This window comes from Macaca nemestrina, chromosome 13, assembly GCF_043159975.1.
Source record: "Macaca nemestrina isolate mMacNem1 chromosome 13, mMacNem.hap1, whole genome shotgun sequence".
Taxonomy (NCBI): Eukaryota; Metazoa; Chordata; class Mammalia; order Primates; family Cercopithecidae; genus Macaca; species Macaca nemestrina.
In genome coordinates this window covers 15,739,042-15,762,836 of record NC_092137.1, presented here as the reverse complement: position 1 = coordinate 15,762,836, position 23,795 = coordinate 15,739,042, and positions in this window count along the sequence as shown.

Sequence of the window (23,795 nt, the reverse complement as noted above, 5' to 3'; positions counted from 1 at the left end):
GGTAGTCTCAGGGAGAGACAAGAGAGGGGACGGGTCAGCTGACAGGTGTCTGCTGTGCCAGCTTGACCAGGCACGCCTCCTCTCCGGGGCTCAGTGTCCCCATGTGTGCATGAGGGAGCTGTGTCCTAGTGGCACGGAAGGCCCACAGTGTCTGCTGTCAGGGAGGACAGACATGGACAGAGTCGCCTTGCTTCCTTTATACCCTCCTTCCTTCACAGCCACGACGTACTGACCTTGGAGCAGGATGGTGGAGGTGGGAAGGACGATGTTGCCTGGCTCTGTATTGGGAGATGTGAGGCCCAGAGACTGAGAGACCAAGCTGAAGTAAGAGGATCAAGCAGAGCTGGGACAGACAGGTGCGCTCAGTGGATCCAGCTTCTAGAACAGCATTTATTTACAGTGGGTTTGGGTGAAAACCTGGCCTAGCTTACTAAAATAATCACACACAGAAAATCCTCACTGCCTCCCACTCCAACTCCCCCGAGATTTCTGCTGTCTTGTAGAGAGACAGGCTGAGAGTTCTAGAGAGACCGAATCAAAGACAGCAGGAGAGAGCTGGGAAAGGCAAAGAAAGAGGAGAGATTCAAACCTAGGGAGTGAGCGGCTGGGAAGGAGAGACTCCTGGGAAGGGAAATTGATGACAGAGAAAGAAACTGCCCACCCCAGCCAGGTCCTCCCACCCCCAACGCCACTCACCAGGGGCACCCTTGTGTCCCAGACCTTCTCCACTCAGTCTCTTCCTCCTCTCTTCTTTCCTTCCCCAGAGTTCCCTCCAATATCTTCCCTTATGTTCCCTCCTCCGTTCCTGTAATGGATGAAACTGTGCCCCCACCCCCAAATTTCTCTGTCAAAGTCCTAAACCCCAGTCCCCCAGATTATGACCATATTTGGAAATAGGGCCATTAAAGAAGGTAATTAGGGGGAAACGAAGCCCTAGGGGTGGACTCGAATCCAATCTGACCGGTGTCGTTATAAGAGGGAATCTGGACAGACTACAGAGGGAAGGCCCTATGAAGACACAGGGGGAAGGCGGCTGTCTATGAGCCCAGGAGGGAGGCCTCTGCAGAAACCAGCTCTGCCGGCAGCTTGGTCTTGGATTTCTACCTCCAGAGCTGTGAGAATATTCATTTCTGTTGTTTAAGCCTGCAGTGTTTGGTACACTGTGAAAGCAGTCCTAGCAAATGAGTACATGTCCTGCCTTCCCTCTCCCTCCCGTCACCACACCATGGCCATCCCACACACCTCACCACAGCCACCAAGTCCTGAGGCACCAGGCGCGAGAGGATGTCTGAGGAGCCAGCAGCCTTGGTTCTGAGCCAAGCAAGCCACTGGCTTGCTGTGTAGCCGTAAGGAACCCACTCCCCACTCTGGGCTTCATTTCCCCTCAAAAATGGACAAATACGACCTGACTTCTTGTAAGGATTAAATTTAACTCAGATACCACAGCAGTTTATTAAAGAGCACAAGAATTGCAACAGAGAGATGTTACTTGTGAAGCTACAGGGAAGAGAATAAATGAGGTAACCAAATGCATTCAAACACATGAGCAATGTAGAAATACATGCTTTTGAACAACGGCAGTATTTCAAGAATTGAAACAAAAAATTAAGATTCTAAACATTTGGCTCCTAGTTTCAATTTGACACACTTCAGCTTCAGGATTCTGAAATCCCCACCACCTTTCAACGATACAGGGATGTGTGAGATTTCATGTCTGGTGAGCACCTCCAGGAGGAAAACAAATGAAGTGAACATAGGTCTAACAGCTTCCCCAGGCCTGGCACTGTCACATTTGACCAACGTCAAGCAGGTAGTGCCATTCTTGGGCCCATTCTACAGATAGAAATGCAAAGCTAGATCTGATTGTCTTGCCTGAGGCCACACGGTAGTGACTGGTAGAGCCTGGGTTTTGTCTTGAATCAGTCTGCTTCAAAATCCACGTTCTTCCCACTGCAATATGACATCGGGAATCTTAGGCACTCCAGGTAATACTAAAACAGTGGTTTCAGCTTGGGGTTGGAGATTTTTCTCTCCCCAGAGGACATCTGGCAGTGTCTGGAGACACCTTTTCCTTGTCACGATTTGGGAGATGTAAACTAAGGGCATCTAGTTGGTGGAGGCCAGGATGCTGCTAAACATCCTAAAACGCACAGAATAACACCCACGACAAAGAATGCCAATAGTGCCAAAGTTCAGAAACCCCATATGAAAGTGATAGCAATAATAACCTCACCAGGCACTGACCAGGAACTGGGCACATCGAGCAGACGCTCTTACATACATCATGTCCTGTAGCACCCACGACTCACATAGAAGAGAGGTATGATGGCCCCACTTTTAAAATTGAGAAGTCTAAGTCTCAGGGACATTAAGTAAGCTGCCCAAGATGAAAGAACCAGGTTTCAAGCCCAAAACACCACGCTGCCTCCCTGAGGCCTTGCTTAAGCGGTCCTTGGTGGAGAGAGACAGTCAGGCAACCATGCTCCTGGGAGAAGGGAGCTGGGCAAGGTAGGGAGAGCAGTGGGGGCATCGTCACAGACAGCAACCCAGGGGACCGCAGTGTGCATCCCTGGGTGCTGCGAGAACCTTCTCTGGCTTTGTTGGATGGCAAGCGTGACTCTTCTTGTCCTCATTTGGACTCCATAATAAACAGTCTTTAACACGGCTCTGCACTTGGCAATGGAGGTGAGACCTCTAAAAGCTGCTGCGCACAGCCTCAAGGCTTTTCAGAATCATGAGTGACTTGAGGCTGTATGTGATCAAATGGCTTTTATTCTCATGCATTGCTTCATTTCCTATAGGAGCCAGGCACGGTAATGTTCTTGAGAATGGCAAAGGAATGAAAACACGAGGTGACCTTCAGTAAATCCTTCTCTTCTCTTTCAACCCAGGTCTTTCAAGCCAGGTTTGTCCATCAGTAATGTGAGATGGTTGGATAAAATGATCTGTCGGGTTCTCCCCTCCCGGGTATTTCTCAAGTCTACCACTCTATAAGTTCCACAGGTTATCATCGAAAAAAAGGATCTGAGCCTGTGGCTCTGGGGAATTCTAAGTTTCTGGTTTCCAGTTCAAAAATAAACAGGCGTCTGAGTTCAAAGAGAGGCGCCTTCCACAGGGAGAGCTCATTCGACAGCAAGAAGCCTGTCTAAGAATGGCTTCACTGAGCCGCGTGTGAAGGTGCTGGGGCCATATGAAATGACTTTGCCCTAAAGTACACAAATTTGAGAGTGATAGGAAAATGCTCGAGGGATGATGTGGCTGAAGCTTTAGCAAACCCAAAACATTTGGCCCCTTAGCCAAATCCTCAGCCCTCGATCTCTACCCTTGCAGCCCCCATATAGAGTCAGAGTGAAACAGGATTCCTGCCGGCTCCAAGTCAGAGGCTCCCTAACATTCCCAAGTGTCTGAAAGGGATGCTGGGCAGGATTTGTCCCGGGAAGCCCTAGGTTATTCTTGGTGTCCCAGAATAATTACTAATACACCCATCTCGCTCCCCAGAGTCACAGTTTGGAGAACAAATTACATGGTCACCCTATCCAGGAGGGTGGAACTGTCTGAAGGAGATGCTGTCTGGGAACCACGACTGTCAGCGTCACAGCTTGTCAGGCCTCACACAATTACTATTTGGAAACCTTCTATGAACAAGAGAAAGTGTGCACACAGAGAGGGTGTGTGCGTTCAAAATCAACAAAGCATTGAACTTATCTCTTTGTCTGCTCCAAATAGGACACAGCTGCCTAATAACTCCTTAGCATAGCCTTCAAGACCTACATTTCTGGCTAAAACCTACTTCTCTCATTTCTTCTGTTACCTTCCTGTATTGGTCCATTTTCACACTGCTCTAAGAACTACCTGAAACTGGATAATTTATGAAGAAAAGAGGGTTAATTGGCTCACAGTTTCACATGGCTGGGGAGGCCTCAGGAAACTTACAATCATGGCAGAGGTGGTGGGGAAGCAGGCACCTTCTTCACAAGGCGGCAGGAGAGAGTGGGGGAACTGCTACACACTTTTAAACCATCAGGACTCGCGAGAACTCACTCACTGTTACGAGAACAGCATGGGGGAAACCACCCCGTGATCCAATCACCTCCCACCAAGTCCCTCCCTCAACACATGGAGCTCACAATTCCAGATAAGATTTGGGTGGGGACACTGAGCCAAACCATATCACTTTCTTTCCCTTAACCTCATGCAACATAGACAAAAAAGTGTTATGCTCACCCTATTTAGAACAGATAAGTAAACAGATGATAGGTGTTCACCTGGGTGGGGAAACAAGGGGAGCACCCTGCTGAGAATGGTCATGTGCATCTTAAGAATATATGTTATTTCTCATTTCATTTCCTTCTTAACAAGCTCCCTGGTCTGGGATATCAGTAAGATTCAGTAGATGAAATGAACCCATTCAAAAGCTAAACACTTGGCCCGGCTCAGTGGCTCACATCTGTAGTCCCAGTAATTTGGGAGGCCGAGGCAGGCGGATCATTTGAGGCCAGGAGTTTGAGACCAGCCTGGCCAATGTGGTAAAATCCCGTCTCTACCAAAAAATACAAAAATTAGCCAGACGTGGTGGTGTGTGCCTTTAATCTCAGCTACTCCGGAGGCTGAGGTGGGGGAATCGCTTGATCCCAGGAAGCAGAGGTTGCAGTGAGCCAAGATCATGCCACTGTACTCCAGCCTGGGCAACAGAGTGAGACCATGTCTCAAAAAAAAAAAAAAAAAAAAAAAAAAAAAAAAGCTAGACGTTTGACAAAGTAGGTCATGTTTTCCTTGTGGACAAGGTAGAAAAACTGCATGGCTGCAAGGATCATTTGCTAATGAAACAAAGTCGGCCAACCAGAGGGCTTCTCCTGGGCTCAGGCCTCAGCAGCCATTTCAGTGCTTGGACAAGGAATTGGGTGGTGGACTGGTCAAACGTGGGTGGAGCACAGCTGGGAGAAAATATAAATTTCAGTGACAATGAAGATAGGATCCGCAGGGCCTATAAAGGCTGGGTGGAGGCCTCCCATTGGAGGGTCCAGTCAAATAGCTCTAACTGGGAGATCTGTCCCTCAGCTCAGCCTAAGAGCCCAAGTTGAAGGTACAGGAGGAAAGGATGAGAGGCTTTTGTCAGCACCAGTTCAATGTGGGTCAACAGGAACATAGTGACTCTAAGTAATCTGAGACAAGTAATTGTCACATTGATCAAGTCATAATCCCCAGAATAAGGGATGACACGGTCCCACCCCGGCTAAGCTAGTCAGGTGACGCCTATGGTAAGCATCCTGAAGGAAGGTCAGTGCCAAGTTGGAGCTTGTTCAGAAAACATGACCCAGCCCACATGTGGAAACAGCAGACTGTTTCCTCCAGAGAAGAGAGGATGGAGTGGGGACGGGATCCTACCTGCTTCAGGGAAGAAGGAACACCCAGGAGGCAGGATGAAACACACAGGGAGATGGTTTCTGTGCAGGTGAAGAAAGGATTCTAATCACGTGAGCCATCCACAGTTGGAATGGTCTACTCTGATAGGTGGTGACCTCCCTGTCACTGGAGGCATGCAAGCATAGTCTGGGGAACGACAATCTGCAGGTTGTTAGAGGCCAGAGGGTCCAAGCAGCAAAGGCAAAAAGTCAAATGGCTCATTTGCATGGTCACTTCCAGCTCAAAGCCTGGCACATCGTTGGTACTCAACAATATTTATCAAATCAGCACTTAAGCGATTGAGCTACTCAACCAGCGACCCAGTCACTCCCAGGCCAGCCTCACGACCTAACAGGCAAGCCATTTCCCCTCCTTCAACTGGCGGTGAGTCCGTCTTCCCTCCTCACTTCTTGGGGCTGTTCCGAAGATCAAATTAAAGGGGAATTTTATGTTGTGCAGTTCACATTAATGGCTATGAATGTGCTTTGAAAAGAAAAGTACAAGGCCCTGAATAAAGGCCAGGGTTGTTTTAATTCTCAGCCCGAATGGAAGCCTCATGGTGAGTGTATCATTCTCATCATAACAATTCTGACAAGAAAAGGACCCCCAAGGAATTTGGCTCCAGCCTTTTCAAGGAAAAGACACGGAAGTCTTCAAAGAGAGATAAAGTAATTTATATTTATATAAAGTCAGAAAATTCTCTTTTTTTCCTCCCAAGTTCCCACAATTTAGACTGTTAAAAGAACCGTATTACAAAACAAACCACTCTAAATAAAGAGAGGAAATCAATCCCAGTTTAGTCCTTGTTTAAAGAAATCATTTCAAATCCCACACAAGAAAAACATACACAGGCCCTGATAAATGCTCTGGAAGCCGGTGGGGCCAGGGAGGAGCACAGGGCTGCCCGGGGCTGCGGACTAAACACAAGGTGCAAGTGGAAAAGGGCAACTATCTCCCGTGGCCCCAGGTGGCCATAGGATGGGCCTGGCAGGCAGGGCCCTGGCTTTGTTCAGACAGGATGGGCACCCAGGGGCAGTGAGTCTGGCAGGATGAGGGGAGGCCAGCAGGTGGGGTGAAAGAGAGAGCCCGGAGTCCTAGGCTTAGTGACGTAGGTCAGAGCCCGGGACCAGATAAACAAAGGAGACCAAAGGGCCCTGCTTAGAAACTTCCAGAGAGCTTCCGCAATTTTAGAAGAAACCCAAACCCACCAGCCATAATCCAAGGAGCATGGCTGGAAAGATCCCTGAGAGCACAGCTCTGCTCCCACCTCGGGGGAGACCCTGGTTTCCCCACCTGCTGAACTCAGGCAGAAATACCAACCCCGAGGCCCGCCCCAGCAGGCCGTGGAAAGATCAACGACTTTCTGGCTTCTTCCTCCTTGATTTCCTTTTCTTGTCTCTCTCCTCCGTCTCCATGTGTTGCTCCCATCACTGGTTGAATTACCATGGCCTCACCCTGTCAAAAGAAACCACTGAGCAAACTGCCTGCATTCTCTAAATATCCCTGGGTTCTGTCCTGACCCAGGCAGTTTGTTCTCTCTGCTTGGAAACATCTCTCCTCATTCTAACAAATTCCTGCCCAGATGTCCTATTCTCTGTGAAGCCAGTCTGAACCTCCAGGGTAGAGCAAGTTGCTTTCTCTGGATCTTCCCTCCCACTTTACAGTTTATCACACATTGCCCTGGGCCATTCTCTTGTTTGTCTCCCTTGCCAAGCTGTGAGGACCTGGAGGGCAGGGAGGATGTCCTACTCTTCAATAAATCTGGAGCTTACGGCAGAGACTGGGAGAATGGGAAGAAAGCAGAGAGACAGAGGGAAGACAGCAGTGAGTCTGGGTTATGGGATGCGGGATCCAGGATGGCATGTGGAACAGAGGCTACGTGGAAGCAAAGGATCTGAGGTCAGGAGCTCTGGACACAACTCTCCAGCAGCCTCAGCACCCACGATGGCCCCTCCCTTAATGAACACCCCCGTGGCTTCAGCACACAGTCTCCTCCCCGTGGGAGACACTTGCCCTCTTTGTACCTGTCATCTGCCCATCTTGCAAATTTCCTTTTCCTCCAGGAAACCTGCCCTGACTCCAGGGTTATAGTGATCACCCCCAGATCTAAGCTTCCTCTGGGGGGCACCTGCCTCAGCAGGGCATGGCCTCGGGTGGTCATGAGCTGGGTAGATCTATGGCTGCACTGGGCATTGCTCTCATCAAAGATTCCTGGGGGCCTTTTGCAGAAGCTCTGGTCCCCAGGGTCCCTGGTCAGGAAGCCGTCACTCAGGGGAATGGGAGGGGTGGTCCTTGTACCCCATGCCCAGCCAGGGGTGGGGGTTCAGGTAGATGGCACCAAGCTCACTTCCCTTGTATCCCTGTTGTCTCAATGTTGTTCCCGAACACACTAAATTTGTTAGCAGCCACCCTGTGTTCCCTGTACCACAGGAATGCAAGAGGGTAATCATGTGGAACCCGGATGGGACACTCAGCTGGCAACAGAAGGCATGAAGACAAGCAATTAGAGTCCCGTTACAGAGACCTGGTAATTTCTCCATGTCACAATCAATTGCTCTTGTTCATGCAAATTTCCTCTGCCACTAGAAATTTTTATTTCTCTAGCTTTCAGTCAAGATGTGTTCTAAAGCGGGAGATTGATGTGCTGGGAAGCTCTGTGGAAAACGCCTGGCATGTGGTTGACTCACTAAATATTTGTTGAAGTAATTAAATGAATGAGTGAATGAATGTAGAGGCCCCTCTGGCTTTGTTAGCAGTTGGCTTCCCCCAGCATCCTGATATGCTAACAGCATTTGTCATTCAAGAAGTTTCCTAGGCCGTACATGGTGGCTCACGCCTGTAATCCCAACACTTTGGGAGGCCAAGGCAGGCAGATCACTTGAGCCTAGGAGTTTGAGACCAGCCCTGGCAACAAAGCAAGACCCTGTCTCCAAAAAAACTTAAAAACTAGCAGGCCTGGTAGAATGCATCTGTGGACCCAACTACTAGGAGGCTGAGGTGGGAGGATCGCTGGAGCCCAGAAGATCAAGGTTGCAGTGAACCATGACCGCATCACTGGACTCTAGCCTTGGCAACAGAGGGAGACCCTGTCTAAAAAAAAAAAAAAAAAAAAAAAAAAAAAAAAAAATTTCCCTTGCATGTCTGTCTGCCCAGCAGCCTGTAAGCTCCTGCAGACAAGGCCAGTGTCTGCGTGGACCTGCTCCCCTGCATCCCCAGCACAGGGCACAGTGTGGGACTAACATTGGCACTCAATAAGAATTTGAATTAATAACTTAATCAACTCATGAATGGCTCTAGGGAGGACAGAGTGGTGGAGAGCCCTCTGCCTTGTGAGGAAAGATGTCTGAACTCGAGCGGTGGCTTCCTATTCACTGCATAGCCAAAGCCCTCGGCCCCCCTAAGCCTCAGTTTCCTCACCAGTAAAACGAAGTGTTGATCTCTGAAAATCTATTCCTGATAGCTCCATGGCAGCTCTTATGGCACCAAAATTGTTTGTGTGTCCATTTGCCTCTCCCTTTGGTCTGTAGCTCCTGAAGATGAAAGACTATGAGTACCTGTAATCCCAGCACTTCAGGAAATTGAGGAGGGAGGATCGCTTGAGCCAAGAGTTCAAGACCAGCCTGGGCAACAAAGTGAGACCTCATTTCTACAAAAAATACAAAAATTACCTGGTTGTGGTGGTGTGCACCTATAGTCTCAGCTACTCAGGAGGCTAACACGGGAGGATAGCTTGAGCCCAGGAGGTTGCAGCTGCAGTGAGCCAAGGTCACACTACTGTACTCCAGCTTGGGTGAAAGAGCAAGACCCTGTCTCCAAAAAATAACAATAAAAAAAGAAAAGAAAAAAGTAAACCTTGAGTCAGAGCAAAGCCTGCAGCCATGATGACCAGAGCTTGATTCCTCCTCTATAGTAGCCGATTTCCCTCACAGGCCCAGGCATCCAGGTGATATGGTTTGGCTGTGTTCCCACCCAAATCTCACCCTGAATTGTAATAATCCCCACATGTCAAGGGTGGGCCAGGTGGAGATAATTGAATCATGGGGGTGGTTTTCCCCATACTGTTCTCCCAGTGGTGAATGGAAGTTCCCCTGCACAAGCTCTCTTGCCTGCTGCCATGTAAGACATGACTTTGCTTCTAATTTACCTTCCACCATAATGACAAGGCCTCCTCAGCCATGTGGAACTGTGAGTCAATTAAACCTTTTTCCTTTATAAATTACCCAGTCTCAGGTATGTCTTTATCAGCAGCATGAGAACAGACTAATACACTAGGGAAGCAGTTCTGTGGTTCTGTGCATGGAGGATGAAAAACTAATAAATTGGTGGACCTGTCCAGACACTCTAATCCATAGAAAAAGGTGGCAGGAGAGGAACTTCCTGCCAGGATGGTTTAAAGATCAAGAAGAAGGAAAGTCCAGGAACGAGAGTCACCAAAATCATTTTGGGTTCTCATTCCTGCTCTTCCCACGTGGTCCAGAACCACATCCAAACTTCCTGTATCAGTTAAGGTTATTGTCATGGGCCACAGAAACCAACTCTGTATAATTTAAAACATAGGGACTTTATGAGAACGATGTCAGGAGTCTCACATAAAGGATAGTGACTAGGGTGTGAGCCATGAGAGCTCCAAGTCTCAGGACATAGGAGGCAGGACACACAATGGCTCCCTCAGCAGAGGCACCCTGGTCAGGGTCGCCCTCCCCAGCAATGCCCACCAGAATCTACAGCCCCTCCCACTCACCCTCACCCACTCACTCAGGGGCTGCACTCAAAGTCCTGGGAGACAGCACCTAATTCCACGTTCCCCACGGTACTAGACTGGGACAAGGAAGAGCCAGCTTGCAAGTGTCCAAAGTGGAAGGTTTTTATCTGGATTTCTACCAAGACAATGCATTTAGGGAAATGGAACTCCCCAGTGGGAAACTGGGTTGTTATTAGGAAGGGGAGATAGATCCGGGCAGGCAAAAACATCAAATCATCCTCGCAAGCTTCCCCTCTTAGGAAGCTTAAGGTTCTAACCCAATTGTGACTGGTTCAGAATGGTCACTTAATTTTTGCTGAATGTATGAACACATAAAGACAAAAACAATCTGTAAAAAGGAGACGATAATAGTTTCTCCCCTTTTAAGTTGTTCCATTAAGTGAGATAATTTGTGAAAAGGACATAGGAGAGAGTCCAGCATAAGCAAATGTTCAGCAAAGGCTGATAATTAACATTCATTTTAGCATATCAGTGCAGGACCCCTTCGGGGGGTCTATGTACAGTGTGGACATGGCAGGTGCACAGACAAAAACTCAGTCAAATGATGTTTATTAAGTAAAAACAGGAGAGTGCCCATTTCACACTCATCCGTCAAGCAAGAATTAAAAAGTCTGACAACATCAAGTGTTAGTGAAAATAAGAAGCAAGGAGACTCATTTATATTGCTGCAAATGCATGCAATTATTTTAGAGAATAAATCTGGCAATGGTTGAAGACAGGTATACTCCGTGAGCCAGAAGTCCCATTTTTAGTTATATATAGTCAAAGAAAAAATCCACAAATGGATACCTCAAGATAACATATAAGAGATCTGAAGCAATTTGGCCTTGCGAGGAGAAACTGGGAATGGGGGGGTTCAATATACAACAATATGAATATAGATGAATAAATTGTAAAACATAACACTTTAAACATGAAACTACTGAAGTCTGCACATGCACATGGATGAATCTCACAAACAACTTGGAGTTACATGCTTGCAGGATCTTTCTGCACAAGGCAGAAATGATCACATATAAACCAAATTATGTTCTAGTTTCTCAGGAAGAACGTGGAGTACTTTTGTCTTTCAAACTTTCCATGAATTCAGAAAATGCTTCTGGCCCTCTCTAATGAATTGAGAAATTTTCTATTCTGTTTACAGTTTAGAGACAAAGCAATTGGTAAATATGATCAGTTCTTGCAATTGTAAGTGAATCCTAAGGCAAGGGCATGGGAGAGGCAGAAATGCTGACATCCTTTCCTCATTCTGCTGGAAATGCCATGGCATATACTAGGAAATCATCAGTCTTGATGGCCACAGTTCCCCTAAGCTCTATGTCCCAGCTCCTGCACAGTGGGCAGGGGAGAAGGAAGGCATTTCAGAGTCTTTCTGGTAATTCATCTTCATACCTTTCAACCTTTCTTCCTAATTAATCCAGCTCACTCTTACAGTGCACTCTTAGAGGCACTATCAGCCTTAGAATTTGGCCACATATTTAAGTTTTACCCAATTCACTCTGTGGTTGCCCTCTAATTCCACTCAGATGGCTATGCAGGGTGTGAACATTAGATGCTGAGACAACGGTGACTTTGTGATAAGGATGAGCTGACAGTCCCTTATACTGATACAAGATGTCATTCTGTGAAATGTCTGTAGGGCTGGCCTTTGGGTAGGTAAATTGGGCATGTATGGTGGATACTCTTGATATGAAAGTGTCCTATCGTGTGTGTGTCACACATACAATGGAGACAATATGACAGCATACATATCATAGAGAAAGTCCAGTGTGTTCAATTAGGATGAACTCTGGTTTCAGAAGCAATGCGGGAGGTGTGACAAAGCTGAACACTGACCATGGATATTCAAGAACTGTGTCCCTTCCCCAGCCCAAACCTGTGGCTCCCCCTGTGTTTCCTGTCTTTGAGGGATGGTTCCACCTTTTGTCTTATGACCCAGGCCAAAAACCTACAAGGTGTCCTAAACACCTCCTTTTCCCTCATGCACCACACCTAATCAGGTGCTAAGGCACTTGCCAGCTGCCAACCATGCATTCTTAACATTATGCACAGCAGTCCCCTCCTCCCCACTGAAAGGTGTCACCTACCACCAAGACAACTACCAGCCTCCCAGAGGCTCACAGCCTTAATGCTTCTTCTGTGCATCCTGCAAGTGATTTGGAAGGCGGGGACTCTACTCACCCGTATGTCTACAGGAGAAAACTCATTAAATGAGTTTGAAATGATACATCATCATGGTGACTCTACTCACCAACACGTCTATCAAAGAAAACTCATTAAATGAGTTTGAAATGACACAGATCATCATGGGAGATGATCTGCCCTACCCTCCCTCTAGTGTCACTCCCCATCATTTCATTCCATGCCATACTGTATATTGAACTACTGAGAATTTCTAGAATTTTCCATGCTGTTCTCTACCTCTGAGGTTTTGCATTTGCTGAGACATCTGACTGGAATGCCTATCCTCTCCTGCTACCCACCTGAGGTCTCACACTCATGCTTCAAGACAGCCCAAGACTGTTTCCTTGACGGTACCTCTCTGACCCCTGCCCTGTGGGGCACAGCCTTGTCCCCCAGTGCCCATCAGCCTCCGCCATGGTCACTTACATGCTGCCCCCCAACTGGACTGATGTCATTTCAGAATTGTCCAGTGTCCAATTTCTCTCTATCCCCTCATCCTCAGGAAATACTTGTTGGAGGCATTTTCTAGAAATTTAGAAAGTAAATTTGATAGTGTGTGGTGACTGGTTAATAATTCTTTCTGAATTCAGCAGGATTGGTTTTGTATAAGGAACAACCAAACCATCATTTCAAACTCAAGAACCTAGAATGGAATAGATGGGAGGGAGACCAAAACTACGGGTCAAAGAAGATGGTTTAGAAGTGACTGGAACAAAGAGTGTTAACCAGAATCCTTTAGGAATAGGATGAAAATATGTACAGCTTCTCGTCTAAATAGATGCCTATGTACCTGTTGGTTCTATTTCTCTGGAGGACCCTGACTAACACACCTGGTGCCCACATCCCCAGCTCCTGCAGGGCTGGCCCTTCTGAAGATGGGATTAGTGGTGCAACGTAAGAGGCTAAGAGAAGACCCACAGTGACATTCCAGTCTCCCCTTCTCCAGGAACGAATACATGTGTGAGAAGAACACTCATCAGCCATTCTTACCCTGGAGGATTTGAAGAAAGAGCCCAGAGAGGAGACCTTGAGGATGGGCAAAAGCTCTCTGAATCCCGAATCCACCACCTGCCAGCTGCTCAGCCCCAGGAATGTTACTTCACACTGTGGGACTTGGTGGGACCTGGAGACTTCCCCTTCCAAACCCTCTCTCTCTCTTTCATTGACCATCCCCTCAGATGGGCTTGCTCATGGCCCTCCTTGGTGGTCTCTTTTTTCTCCAACTGCAGGAGCCACTTGTTCAGTACCTGGCTACCTCACCTGTTCCCCAGAGCCCTTCCACATGTCACTGTTTCACCCTTCAGGGGACACAGCCTTGAGGGCAGGGCAAGGACTTCTCCTGGCCTGTTTCAGAGCTCTGCTTCTTCTTGACCTGATTCCTCATTTACACTGTGTCTCCTGAACTGCCGTTGTCTCCCTGGCCACAAAAAAAGCACCATTTCACAGAAGCTCTCAGAATTAACATGCTTTTCTTCAAAGGAAGTTAAATAAGGACAATAATGCCTTGCCCACTCCCTCCCAGAGGTGTTTTGAGACTCTGCTGAGATAATATGTGTGACAGTTCTTTGAAAAGCATAAAGTGCAGTAGAAACATGAGATTCAATTATAGCCAAACCTCTGCTGAATCACGTGGCAGCTCCAGCACGTTTTTTTAAAAAAAAATTTAACCTGCAAGAGAAAATGAAGCAGAGCCTTCCTGACAGAGGATGCTAACACCTCGAGCATGAGGAAATCCTTCCATGCAGGGCCAGCTCCAAGCTAAACAGGGGAGAATTGTTTGGGAGGGGTTCTCATTTCCTCCTTCCTACCCCCTCCTTCATGCAGAGCATTCAACAGGCACTAATTTCACTTTATAAATGGAAACTGAATCACCACATTCCAGGCTGGAAAATGATTGGAAATGAGAGTACGTCCGAGGTCAAGCCCTCGCCACTTCCTCCCTGGACAGGAAGTGGGCGCTCCAAATGGTTCTTGCAGGGCCCCTCGTGATAAAAGGCCTGCTTTGGCCCTGGGCTGGAGCACTCTATGCTGTTTTCAAATCTCACTTTAAAGGAGAGAGAGGAAAAAGAAAAACCCGGATGTCCCTCTCTAAACAGGGATGTCAGCTCAGGAAGGAGGGGCCGTGCAGCTGCCTTTCTATGGGGTCTGTCGACAGCACAAGAATTGTTTAAAATCTGTTATAAACACAGGCATAGAGTGATGGTGAGTCGGGGAGTGGTGCACCCCTTCTCAAGCTCTGCACAGGGCCTCTCAGGGCTGTCTGGGCCCTGCTCACACGACTGGCCATTCCCCTGTTGTGAAGACACCGAGGAGACTCGGGCTTCCAGTGGACAGTGGCGTAGAGGGCACCAGAGATGAAATGTGACCTTGTGCGTGCCTGTGGTCCCGTCTTGGGAGCAGCGGCAGGGCTGGAGTTGGGAAATGGAGCTGTGCTTGCTGTTCTGCATGGAGTAGGACATCTCAAGAATAAGGACTGGTCATTTACCTTAGTCTTCTTAGCTCCTGGCTCCAGGCTGGACGCAGAGCAGCATCAGCAATGCCATTAAGCAGAACGTGAGGTTAAAGAGCAGCATTTGTTGGCCCCTCTGGTCTACAAAGTCAATCAGAAACAGAAGCCATCACTATGGGAGAAGAATTTGAATCACAAGGCACTCTCTGCCCAGCTTATTTTCAGGAGGGTAACTTGATGGAACCCAAATCCCAGGAGACTGGGAAATAAGCAGGTGTGGGTGATCTGGAGAGGGAGGCATGGAGTGTGCTGGGAAAGGCAGAGGCCAAACAAACCTGGGTTCAATTGTGAAGCTCCGTGCATATTGGGTGTGGGATCTCAGATCAGGTTACTCAACCGCTTGGGGTCTCTTCCAATTTATAGTTCACTTCAACACCTATAAATTGGGCATACTAATAGCAAACTTTTAGAGGCACTGTTATGATTAGAGATCATGTCTGGAAATGCAAACCCATGTTTGCTTGGAAGGTTTAATTTGTTTCTTAAAATATCTGTTGCCCAAACATAAAGATCAATCAGCCTCTGTCCTTGAGAAGGCTAGATCTTAATAAGAAAAAGGTGGCCAAGACAAAGTTTTTTTTTTTGCTCATTGTAAAAGCAGAGCACACATATTATAAAGCACTAGAAAGTCCACCGAAGAATGAATAAACAGTAAAACCAATCACAAAGCAAACTACTGAATGTGTTGGTGTTTTTTAGTTCTCTCTCTCTCTCTTTTTTTTTTTTTTTTTTTTTTTTTAAGTGGTTGGCCAGGCACAATAGCTTACACCTGTAATCCCAGCATTTTGGGAGGCCGAAGTGGGCAGATTGCTTAAGCCCAGGAGTTTGAGACCAGCCTGGGCAACACGGCGAAACCCCATTTCTACAAGAAATAAAAAAAAAACTAGCCAGGCATGGTGGCACAGCTACTTGGGAGGGTGAGGTGGGAGAATCACTTGAGCCCAGGAGGTTGAGGCTGCAGTGAGCCATTATCACGCCACTGCACTCCAGCCTGGGTGATGGAGTGAGACCTTGTATCAAAAATAAATATAAAAATAAAAGTGATTATCCCACTTTTTATTAGTTTTCTACTGCTGCATAACAATTTTCCATAAACTTAGTGGCTTAAAACAGCATCCTTTTATCTCACAGTTCTGTTAGGTTTGAAGTCCAGGTAAGCTCAACTAGATTCTCTGCTTAGTCTTACAGGCCAAAGTCAAGATGTTGGTAGCTGGATTCTCATCTAGAGGCTGGGGAAGAATCCCCTTCTTCGCTCGTTCAGGTTGTTGTCTGAATTCAGTTTTTTGCGGCTGTAGGACCAGTGTCACTGTTTCCTTATTGGCTGTTAGGTGGGGGCCTCTCTCAGCTTCTAGAAGCTTCTCTCCAGTACCTGCTTGAGATCCCTCCACCTTCAAAGCCAGTAAGGCCATGTTAAATCCTTCTTGTGCTTCAGATGTCTTTGGCTTTTTATCCTATTACCAGCCAAAGAAAATGCATGACTTTTAGAGAGCTCCTGTGATCAAATTAGGCATACCTGGTTCATCTCTCTCCTGCGAGGCAATGTAGCATAGCCTCGGGAATAACATCAGGGATGCAGGGCATTGGGGCCATTTTAAGTTCTGCCTGGCCCGCACTGTAGGTTCAATGTTGTGCCCTAACACCGGGGTGATGATGCGTACTCATTGTCGTGCTGGTTGTTTATTGCTAGAAGCTATTTGGGCCATGCTCTGCTGTGGCTGGTTAGTTATTGTTAACTATTTTGAAAGTAGCCCCCACTTATAGGCATTTTCTCTGTCAATGACATTTGTGATGGTGAATGTTAAGTGTCACCTTAACTGTCTAAGGGATGCCCAGATAGTTGGTAAGACATTATTTCTGAGTGTGCCTGTGAGGGTGTTTCCCGAAGAGATCTGCATTTGAATAGGTAGATGAGTAAAGAAGATCTACCTTCACCAATGTGGATGGGCATCATCCAATCCACTGAGGGCCCAGATAGAACAAAAAGGCAGAAAAAGCGTACATTCTCTCATTCTTCTTCAGGTGGGCCCCCATCTTCTCTTGTCTTTAGAGCTCTTGGTTCGCAGACCTTTGGACTCTGGGACCTACACCAGTGCCCCCTGGCCCTCTACCCCACAACCGGCTCTCAGGCCTTGAGATTTGCACTGAATTATACCATCTGTCTTCCTAGTGGTCCAGCTTGCAGATGGCAGATAGTAGAACTTCTCAGCCTCCATAGTCATATAAGTAAATTATCCGGAGAACCCTCACTAAAGAAACATTCTTTTCACACGTTGAACAACTGCATAATATTCTATTAAATGGATGCACCATAATCTATTTAATAAGTCTGCTAACAAATAACTACAAGGTAAGGAGTGTAGATTGGATTCGATAGTGGTGGTGAGCCATTGACACTAGGGAATGACGTAATCAGCTTTGTGTTTTATGCAGATCACTCAGTCAGAATTGGGAATTGTTGATGGAAGGGAGACTAGGCAGCAACAGAGAAAAGGTGCGGGGCCTAGAGGGACTTGGAGTGGAAGAAGTGCCAGCCAACTGGTGTCTTTACTAAGAACCTCCTGTGTTCAGTTATTCGTTTCTCCAGCAAACACTGAGCACCTATTGTATTTTTGGCATTGTTCTGGGTCCTGGGGATATAGGGCAATAAAGGAGTCTCCCTGTCTTTAAGGAACGCCATCTAACAAGCAAGATAAACAGGCACATAGGCCAAAAACCAAGTTCTAGGTCCTCGGATGGTCTTTGTACAGGCTCCAGTAAGGGACAGAAGAAGTGGCCAATTCTTCCAGAGGAGAGCAGAAGGACAGAGAAGAAGTCAGAAAAGAGAAGTCTTAAAAGGAAAGTGTTATGGGTTGAATTGTCCTCCCCTCCTTTCAGATGTTAAGGCCCTAACCCCTAGTACCTCTGAATGTGACCTTATTTGTTAGTAGAATATCTACAGAGGGAATCGAGTTAAAATGGGATCATGACAGTGGGCCCTAATCCAATATGGCTGGTGTCCTCATACAGAGGGTAAATGTTGACAGACACACACACAAGAATAACGCCTCTTGGAGATAAAGGCAGCGATCAGAGGGAGAATGCTTCTACAGACAAGGAATATTGAAGATTGCCAGCCACCACAGAGGGTAGGACGGAGGCCTGAACAGCTCCTTCCCTGTAGCCTTCCAAGGGAGCATGGCCTTGCTGACACCCTGACCTCGGACTTTCAGCCTCCAGAACTGTAAGACAACAGAAGTCTGTTGTTGAAGCCACTCCATTTATAGTGCTTTGTTACAGCAGCCCTAGTAAACACACACAGTAAGTAGACCCAGGGAAAGCCCGTTCGGGGAAACGCCAAGGAGAAAGCAGGCTGGTGAGTTTAGGGCCTAGGGAAGGGATGGGGTAGCAGAAGCCAAGATACAAAGGCAGGCAGGGGCCCTACTTGCTGAGCAAAGAAGACTGGATTCACCCAGAAGATGATGGAGATTCTGGGCAGGATATTGAGCATGGTTGGAGTGTGCTCAGATCAACCCAGCATAGGGGTGCAGGGTACATTGGAGGGAAAGCATGTGAAACCAGTTGAGACTCCGTTGAGATTTTCCAGTTAAGGGATGGCAAGGGTCTGATCTGGGTCAACAATAGAGAAGACCCCTATCCAGACATTTTACAAAGACAGAAGCATAGGACTTGGTCACTGACAGTGTGTGCTGAGGAAGGGGGACATTTAACATAACGCCCAGATTCTCACCTCCAGGTTACTCTAAGTCCCCAATTTCTAGAAGAGGAACATACAGCCCATTAACCAAGAAAACTCAGCGGGCAGTTTTTAATTCCTCCCATTGCCAGGATGGGTTACTGTGATAGGATTTGACCGTCCTATTTCAGGCTGGCCCCTCTGATAACTGTAGTTGTCATCCCTGTTCAGAAAGGGGAAGCTAGGACTATCATTGTCATATGCCCTCCACACCCTTGAGAAGAAAAAATCAGTGAGTGTTTCCATAATCACAACTGCCTTGGGAGCTGCCAGGAAATTCCAACAGGAAACTCCCATTTGGAAGTGTTTTGTTTTGATTAGAACATGTTTATTCCCCTCTAAGGATACACTTTGAAACCAGCGCAGGGCCTAGTGTCTATCCCTGATACAGGCTCCAGGAGGGCCTTGGCCACCCCTGAGGGCAGGAGGCGTGGCCAGGGTGCTGCTGAGCAAGTCCAGGGAGCTGAGCTCAGGCACAGCAGAGAGACATTGGGGGCCCCAGGGTAAGGTCCTGAAAGCCCCCCAAGGCTGGCATCTGGAGGGGGACTCTGGGAACCAGGATAAGCCACTTCAAGAAGCACCAGATGCTTTTTATTTTGGCTTGAGATTCCTGAGGCTCAGATGAGCTCAGTTCCTGAACCACTGTTCCAAATTGCCATTGAGGTTGATATTTACAACAAAGATCCAGGAGAAGATGAATCAGCCTCAGCCCTTTGTTTGGGAGGCTCAGGCTTAAGCTCTTCCCAAACTAGTTCCACTTCACTTTCTAGGCACCAGGAAGGCTGTGCCCAACACTCAGGAGGATATTCCAACTGCAAGACCAAATTCAACAGGACCATTACCACTCCCCCTCCCTAACCTCCCTGGGGAAGCTGATGAGCCCTTAGAGACCAGCAGCCCCGTGGCCTCTTCAACTGCCCTCCATCCATGGAGCAGAGGTCTCAGAGTGCACAGTGAGTGATCGTGTGCAGACACTCCTCCACAGAGAACCCATCATTCTGTTTGGAAGAGCAGTGACCATCAGCCTCCTGGAGCTAGAACAGAACTCCTAAGCGCTCTCCTTCCCTTTACATGGGTTTTAAATGGCCTTTACAAGTTAAGTCTTTCAGGAAAGTAAGTCCAGAGAATAGACTTCAGCTCTTAGCATGAAGACCAAGGTTAGAAATTTGGGTGCCCACTTCCCTCCAGGTTCCCAAAGCCTCTGGTCAAGTGTGCAGGGGATTCTAATCAGCTCTCCACAGGGCATCTGGGTTTTGGCATCAATTATTTGAAATAATCAAATTCACAACCAGAAGTCCCTTCCTCCTCAACATTCCACAGTGATTCAATGGTGGAGGAGGCCATGTGAGCAAGGGACATTGTTGCCTTAGTTTTTGCCACTCCGCTGGACTAGGCTGCTGCAGGGGCTAAAAATAGTGCATGCTCCTTGCTGAGTGTTTCTTCAGTATAATCAGGGAGATGTCCCCATGCCCAAATTCAAAAAGAAGGGAGGGACTCCTCACCCACTCCTATCCCCACCAACTAGCTTCCTGCTTTACATGGCTGTTTTATAATGCAGGTTTTAATATTATTCAGGTACAGGGATGATATAGTTTGTCTGTGTCCCCACCCAAATCTCAACTTGAATTGTATCTCCCAGAATTTCCATGTGTTGTGGGAGGGACCCAGAGAGAGGTCATTGAACCGTGGGGGCCGGTCTTTCCTGTGCTATTCTAGTGATAGTGAGTAAGTCTCACAAGATCTGATGGGCTTATCAGGGGTTTCTGCTTTTGCTTCCTCCTCATTTTCTCTTGCCTCCACCGTGTAGGAAGTCCCTTTTGCCTCCTACCATGATTCTGAGGCCTCCCCAGACATGTGGAACTATAAGTCCAATTAAACCTCTTTTTCTTCCCAATCTTGGGTATGTCTTTATCAGCAGTGTGAAAACAGACTAATACAAGGGAAGACTATGGAACAGAAGACGATTGCCATTGAAATGACAGTTTATTACTCACAGCTCCCAAAAAAAGGGCACATATTCAGGGCCACACAGGGAACCAAGGTCCATTGGGAGGCAGAAGGAGCAAGGGGAGAATGCCAGCAGGAGCCTCTATTGTGGATTTCTCAGGAAGGAATGGGCAAGACAGGGTAAGCAGGCTTAGAATGGGCATGTTTGGATAGCTTTAGTGGACTCTGGAACATAGCGGCTATCCCTAGTTGCCTGGTACTGGTCCTGGGGTGATTAGGGCAGGTGGAGAATGGCCCAGAGTCTGAGGTGTTGGTATGTGAGCGCTGTATCAGTTGGCCTGCGTGTAAAAACTGACCCTGCAATCGAGTCATTTACTGTCCCTGTGAATTGGTCAATCCTGGGGGCAAAGTCGGGAAAGCAGTCCCTCCAGGGTCAGTAAGGCCCTAGATGCGAAAATATCCAAATTTAAAAACAAAACAACAAAAAAAAACAGAGTTGAGGCTCTGCCTCTACAATTTCATTTTTTAATTAGCCAGGCTTGGTGGCATGTGCATGTCAATGTGGCTACATGGGAGGCTGAGGCAGGAGGATCACTTGATCCTAGGAGTTTGAGGCTGCATTAAGCTGTAATCATACCACTGCCCTCCAGCCTCAGCAGATGAGCAAGACCCTGTCTCTAAGAAACAAAACAAAAACAAAAACCGACCTGAGTGCATCCTCAGTAGCGGGTGCTAACAACTGTCCAGCCAAGGATACACACACAACATCGCACGTTGGACAAAGAGGATTTCCTATTCTTGGCCTCCCAAGAGTCTCAGGGCAGTCTTGGTAAGTAGTTGCAGCAGAACTGTTACCGTAGGTCATCAGGCAGACATGAGCAGGGCAGGAGAGCACCCCCACCCACCAGGAATGTCAGGCAACCATCGGGTGATGGTCAGGTAGTTATTATAATAATAAACTGTCTCTCTAATAATTGGTCACAGCCAGGACCAGGGAAAGGCAGTCTCCCATTAGACAGAAACACCTGAAACTGGTCATCAGCAGCTTCCTGATAAGATCTCAGGAGTTGGGCAAGTGGGCTCAAGAATGTGCACTAAGAGGCAAAATGGCAGAGTTTAACTGGTATATGACCTTCCACTAGGAATGCTAGCTAGACTGGTAAGAGAAGAAGGCCTCAAGTGAGCATGTGTACAATTCAGTGAACACACTGCTCAGGCTTCCCCTCCCGAGCTCTAGCAGGCCACCGTGCATGTGGACAGTGCACCCCAAGGGAAGATTCAGGGGAGAGGGGATGTGGGATCCCGGAGGTATGCCAATGTGTAAAACCCCCAATCAAAGGTCAAAACCGCACACTTGATCCCTCAAGTCGCCGGCTTGGCCCTCTTCCAAGTGTACTTTACTTCCTTTCGTTCCTGCTCTAAAGCTTTTTAATAAATTTTCACTCCTGCTCTAAAACGTGCCTCAGTCTCTCCTGCCTTATGCCCCTCAGTTGAATTCTTTCTTCTGAGGAGGCAAGAATAGAGGTTGCTGCAGACCTGTAGGGATTCACCGTTGCTAAGATATTTTGGTGCTGTGTCTCTGATACGTTCCACTTCTAACAGAACCATAATACCCATTTTACAGACAATTAAAGTGAAGTGCATGATATGACCCTCACAGCAAGTGCAGACAGAGCTGGGCTTAAAATGCAGGTCTCCTTGGGAATGTCCGTGGAGTCTCCTTTCAAGTACATCCACGGTCTTTCAGGGAGAAGAGGGATCTCTACGCAGTCGGGAGGCTGGACTGAGATCCTGTCCTTAAAACTGTTTTGGAAGGGGAGAAAGATATTATCAGAAAACATCTATTGTCCATTGGCTACACAGATAGCCACATCAATGGCCAAATAAGTATCTATTTAGTTGAATGAAGCCCATTAAAAAGCAATGAACACTTTAGTGACTTCATTTATCAACTTAATACTATCTCGTGATGTTTCTTGCTTTATAGCTAATCGAATTTCTCATGCATTGTGCCACTGGACTCGATTCAAACACTTACTTAGTGAGGTCAGCTCTGTGCCAGGCTCTGTTCTAAGAACTGGAGAAACAGTAGCTAAAACCCTGTATCTGCCCTCAAGATACAGTGGTGGCAAGAAATAGGTGGCAAGCACATTACAATATACAGTACAATAAATACAAATAGGGACCTAGGATACTGAGCACACAAAGAAGGAAATGATAAATGATAAACTCTTTGGTCAATAACATTCAGGGAAGGGCTCCTACAGGAAGTAACATCTGGGCTGATTTTTAGAGACAAGTTCACCAGATGAGTAAGAAAATATTCCTACTTCGGTTGATGGGAATAACATGGGCATAGGCCCAGAATAATTGGAATATTTGTCATTGAAGCATTTTTTGTTTTTCTTAGCTGCAAGTAAAAGACTCAAAGGTGGCTTAAACAATTTAAAAAATATAAAAACAAAAATGAAAGATTAAACGAAATGTATCTCACATAATAAGTCCAGAGATGGGGCAGTTCCAGGGCTGGTTAATTAAGCAGTTTAATGACATCGGAGTGGGCCCAGATTTCTTCTGTCTTTCTGTTCTGCCACCTTCAGTGAATTTTATTCTCAGGCTCCTCTCATGGTCACAATATGGCTGCAATAGATCCAAACATCACAGCCTCACCCAACAATGTCAAAATACCAGAAGGAAGTACATCCCTTTCTTTTGCTTGCTTTTAAGAGTGTAGATATCTTTCAGAAAATCTTCCCTGGGAGCCTCTAGGAGAGCTCCTATAATTCTCATCTGCCAGAATTGCATCATATGGCTATTCCTTAATTTCAAAAAATTATCAAACATATGAAAAAACTCTCAACATCACTAATCATGAGATAAATGCAAATCAAAACCACACTGAGACACCAACTCACACCAGTCAGAATGGTGATTATTAAAAAATCAAGAAACAACAGACGCTGGCAAGGCTGTGGAGAAATAGGAATGCTTTTACACTGTTGGTGGGAATGTAAATTAGTTCAACCATTGTGGAAGACAGTGTGGTGATTTCTCAAGGAACTAGAACCAGAAATACCATTTGACCTAGGAATCCCATTACTGGGTATATACTCAAAGGAATAGAAATCATTCTACGACAAAGACACACACACACACATATGTTTACTGCAGCACTGTTTACAATAGCAAAGACATGGAACCAATCCAAATGTTCATCAATGATAGACTGGATAAAGAAAATGTGGTACATATACACC